Source organism: Odocoileus virginianus, chromosome 6, assembly GCF_023699985.2.
Source record: "Odocoileus virginianus isolate 20LAN1187 ecotype Illinois chromosome 6, Ovbor_1.2, whole genome shotgun sequence".
In the NCBI taxonomy this organism is placed as follows: Eukaryota; Metazoa; Chordata; class Mammalia; order Artiodactyla; family Cervidae; genus Odocoileus; species Odocoileus virginianus.
Window position 1 is genome coordinate 67,711,570 of NC_069679.1, and position 4,888 is coordinate 67,716,457.

At 48.9% G+C, this 4,888-nt stretch overlaps 1 long non-coding RNA gene across 1 annotated transcript; it reads right to left on the reverse strand.

Moving 5' to 3' along the window:
* Nucleotides 1-2,464: 2,464 nt before the first annotated feature.
* LOC110134988 (uncharacterized) lies at nt 2,465-3,757 on the reverse strand. Its single transcript, XR_002313213.2, has 3 exons — nt 3,615-3,757; nt 3,313-3,459; nt 2,465-2,801 (listed from the first exon to the last, which is right to left on the reverse strand). It is a non-coding gene; the product is annotated as an uncharacterized lncRNA (long non-coding RNA).
* Nucleotides 3,758-4,888: the final 1,131 nt, after the last annotated feature.

Consider the following 4,888-nt stretch of genomic DNA (forward strand, 5'->3'; position numbering starts at 1 on the left):
CACGGACCTGACTGGCCCCCTTCTTTGCCCGCAACTGCTCACCTCTGAGACCTTCTGTACTCGTGACTCTCGGATCACAACTTCCCCCTCTCACATCTTCCTTTCTGCTGCTCTCCCCTCTAACCCTGTCTCTTGCGCTTGCACAAGCCCCCATGTCTCTTTAGGAGCTTGCCCTCCACCAAGCTCTCATCTGCACCCTCAGGCCCACCATCCCGTTTTCTCTGAGCTCCCAGGGCCCACAGAGGGCAGAGTCTCCACCCTGGCTACACACTTACCTGAGTCCTGCCCTGCTCTAGCCAGCAAGTCAGCCAGACCACAGTCCCAAGGCTTTCACTCTCCTCAGAGTCCCCCAGGCCCCATTCTACCTTCTGTCTGCAGAATCTCTCACCACCCACCTGACAGAGAAAGTCCAGGCCTCTCCACAGGGACTCCCTCAGTCTCCTTACCCCGCCTCGTAGCTCGTTACATCACCCTTCCCTCAGTCTGAGTGCAGCTGACCTCCCACCTCCTCAGCACAACTAACTTACTTCCCTGGTCCAAGACGGCACATCAACTCCCATCTCTTCCAGGCCATGTTGACCCTGCCCTCATTCCTGGTTCATAAGCTGCATATTAACAGGTTTCCTGTGATCTGAATGCACATTCATGGGTGAGAAGCATGGCCTTAACCTAAAATGGTTTCCCTTGGCCCTGCTGCCTCTCAGCTTGTTCTCCTTTCCTTTATTACAAACTTCTCTGTAGGGTCCTATACACCTTCTCCTTCTACTTCCTCTTCTTAGGCCTTGGCAATCGGCTGCTGGTCCGGGGCCATTTCATAGGACTTCCTCGAAACAGTGGCCCAGGAGCCACTTCACATCCTCCCCTTCACATGGCCTGGCGCCTCTCCCACCACTGAGATTTATTCTTCAAGCTCCTGGTTACTTCCTGCTAGGCTCCTGCCTTCCTCTCCATCCAGGTGCTCTTTACCTGATTCTCTGCCCAGCCATCCTCTCCCTTCACCACATCCTTCCCAACCCCTGTCTATCTCATCTACACCCACATCTTCAACCATTATGTCCAGGAGCTCCAGATCTCTAGCTACCAAAATGTCCACATTTCCACCTGCCTGCTAGTCATCTCTACATAGGCATCTCAAAGTCTTTCTGCACAAAACTAAACTGGTCATTTCCTCTCTGTACCCACCTCTCTTCTGGAGGTTGCCCATCTCTGTGAATCTCCACTCTCCCCAATGCCCAGGCTCAAAATCCTCAAAACTGTCCTTCTCTCCTTCTCTCCCTCTCCTTATACTTCTGATCAACCTAAGGTCTGCAGAATTTTCTTTTGCTCTATTTTTTTTATATCCTTCCCACCCCAACGTGGTTATCTAAATTCAAGCCATTATCAAGTCTTCCTTGGACCTTTGGGCTCCTTGCTCGTGGCCCACCTGCCCTTGAACACAGAGCCAATGATAGCGGTCCATCTCCCTTTCAACAATGCATGTGGACTCCACACTGCTTATGGCTCCCCAGACAGGGAGACTCTGCCCCTGTTCTGGCCCAGTCCTCACTGCTCCATCATCACTTACTTAGCTGATAGTCACTGAAGACCTACTGTGTGATGAGCCCTACTCATGGATGCCTACTTTCTGTTCCCAGAACTTGCCGCCCTCTCCCCACCAGTTTGCTGGTCCTTCTTTTGGTTCACTTGTTTTTCTTCCAGAGACACCTCCTCTTTGCTTCCATATCCACCTATCAACACTTTATCCAACCTTATTCATGCCTGAGCTCATAGCCCACCTCCTCCAAGAAGCCTATACGATTCCAGAGACAGACTCAGTCTGTCCCCTTGACCATTCTCCCTCTTGGTACTGTGGGTTTCCTATTACAACTGTGTCTGAACACAGGTATGGGTCTCCTCTCCCTGGCTGAGTGGTCCTGCAGGACAAAGGACAGTGCTTGCCCAACTTTGTAGCCCAGACATACTTAAGAAACTTTCGTTGGATTTGAATTGGGTCCTATTCCCTCATGATAAAATTGTGGCCCGGTCTTAGATGCTAGTCAGCAGTAGAATCACATCCCAGCCCTAGTCTCCTGGTTCCTGGTTACCCAGGAAATAAAGGAATCCCACGCTCACTTGCCCAGTGTCCGAGTACACATGACCTCTACGGAGGCAGGTGGGGTTTTCCTGGCGGCTTGGTAAAGAACCTGCCCACAATGCAGGAGACCCATGCTCGATCCCTGAGTCGGGAAGATCACTTGGAGAAGGGAATGGCTACCCACTCCAGTATTTCTGTCTGGAGAATTCCACAGGAGAGGAGCCTGGCGGGCCACAGTCCATGGGGTCACAAAGAGTTGGACATGACTGAGCAACTAACACTTTCACTTTTTATCACTTCAGAGGTAGGTACCCACTGTCCTCAACTCTGCTCTTCCTCCTCTAACCTGGGCAGACTAAGAACAGAACAGAGAGACCTCAGATGTGTAGCCACGGTGCAGCCAGGGGTCACCTAGCTTATTTTTCCAGCACTCACAGGTCTATACTGAATACCCAACAATGAGGGAAACAACCCTGTTTTCTGAACCCTTGGGGAAATTGCTTTCTCATCTTTCTCAGCAAAGAACACCATTGTCCTACATCTCCAGGGGAAAATTACTCTTTCCTCTTCTCTAAATCTTCCTCCTACCCCTCCAATCCTTGACACCCACGATCAATCTCATTTGCTGTGGCCAGGTCTTCTGCAGAGATAGGAGGAACTCCTCCTGCCTTCATGATGGCATCGTCTGTGCCAGAGGACTTCTGAAGCTGGTTAAGGCTTATGGCTCCTAGGAGGAAATGATGCACCATCCAAAAAGAAACAAATTAGTGTGTTTTGTAAAAGTCAAGTAGGGGCTTCCCTGGTGGCTCAGACGGTAAAGAATCTGCCTGCAATGCAGGAGAACTGGGTTCAACCCCTGGGTTGGGAAAATCCCTTGGAGAAGGGAATGGCTACTGGCTCTAGTATTCTTGCCTGGAGAATTTCATGGGCAGAGGAATCTGGTGGGCTGCAGTCCATGGGGTTGCAAAGAATCAGATATGTCTGAGCAACTAACACTTGCACTTCATTTTCACTATCTGTATAGCTGGCTGTCCACACTGGGCAGGAGTTCTCATAGCAGAATTTGGGGAAAGCTAAGCTTTTTCATTTGGTGGAGGTTCACATAGCTTTGTGCCTGGGCACCCCCACCCAGAATGCACTCAGTCCTCCACCACCAGATCTGGTCTGGACATCACAGTGCCCGTGAGATTCACCTTCATTTTCATATCTCCTTGCTTCCAGTCTATCTGTGGCTTTACCTCAAATCCAGTGAAAATTTCTCTCCTTCAGTATAAGGAATTGGTTCATTCATCTTCACAAAAGCTGGTGGCAGGATCATGCAGGAGACTCATATCTTTGCAGTGAATTTCAAAGACCTGACTGAGTAAATACCATGTCGTGCCAACCTGCCAGGGCATAGATTGCATCAACCACAATTAGTCACAGCAAAGGACATTTTGAAAGTCCTTCACATTGCATTCTACGTAACTTGAAACAGAAAAATATTCATTTCTCTGAAGGAGCTTATGTTCTCTTTCAAGGTAAGTGGGAGCAGGCTGACCTGGGAACGGGCACTTGAATATTTTCACTTGCGTGGGAAGTCCAGCTGTCTCGATGGGGCCCAGGAGACAGACCAACAAGGGGAGAATTCCTGTGTTTGGGATTGGGTTTGTAAAGGCTCCTGTTTGTAACAGCCAACTTACAGAAGAATTTCCAGCTGTTGTCATGGTGAGAGAGCCCTCCTGATTCTGACTCGGGCTGTTTCTATGCTCTGGTCTCTCCCTATTCCTTTTGCTGGGCTGGTTACCCCCTTCAAACCCCCATCCTCTGGGCCAGCAATGGAGCCAGGTGACACTTTGCCATCAAGAAACAGAAGTTGTAAAAGGCAGATATTGTATGAAACTACTTAGATAAGATACCTGGAGGAGTCAAATTCACAGAGGCACAAAGTAGAATGGTGGTCACCAGAGGCTGGTCGGGGAGAAATGGGGAGTTTGAGTTTAATGGGTAGGAAGTTTCTGTTTGGGTAGATGAAAAAGTCCTGGAGATGGATGGTAATGTCACAGAATCGTTTACTTAAAACTGGTTTAAACAGTAGATTTTACGTTCTATAGTTTTTACCATAATAAAATAAGAACAAAAGAAATGTAAGTAGGGACTTAGCCGTGGTCACAGCACTGCTGAGAGAAGGCAGTCAAGTGACTCAATTTCCATCTTTAAAGAGGGTGTGTGGGTGGGTGGGTGGGAGGGTATGTGGGTAGGTGGGAGGGTGTGTTGTGTGGGTTGGACAGTGTGTGTGAGGGTAGATGGGTGGGTGTGAGGGTAGATGGGTGGGTGTGAGGGAGTATGGGTGGCTGGGTGGGGCATGGGGGGGGTTGGAGGTGCGCATATGTGCACATGTGTGCACAGCTACATGCATGTCATGGGTGATGTGACCCTGCAGGAGTGAAAAAAGGAGGTACAAACATCATAGTTAAGGAGGTGAGCCTACTAGACCAAGCTATTTAACCTCTAGGGCTTCCCATGACTAGTTTGGAGATCATTCTGCAAAATGCAGACCAATGGAAGATTCTCAGTAGAAGTTCCTTGAATGCCAGAAAGCCTGCATAATATCCTTGGAGGGCTGGGTGGGAGGCCTTTTCTCCATGACTTGTTTAAAAATGAATTTCAGATGTTCTAAGAAAGACTAGGTTTGGGGAGGTGAGAGAAATTGGGGCTGGAGTTCAGAGTCTGCCCCTGTGTGACAAGTCATGATGTTTAATTGAAATTTAAATGCCTAAGTTCAAAAGAGTATAAATATGAAAATACTCTTTGTAAACAGTACAAGGTCTCTTC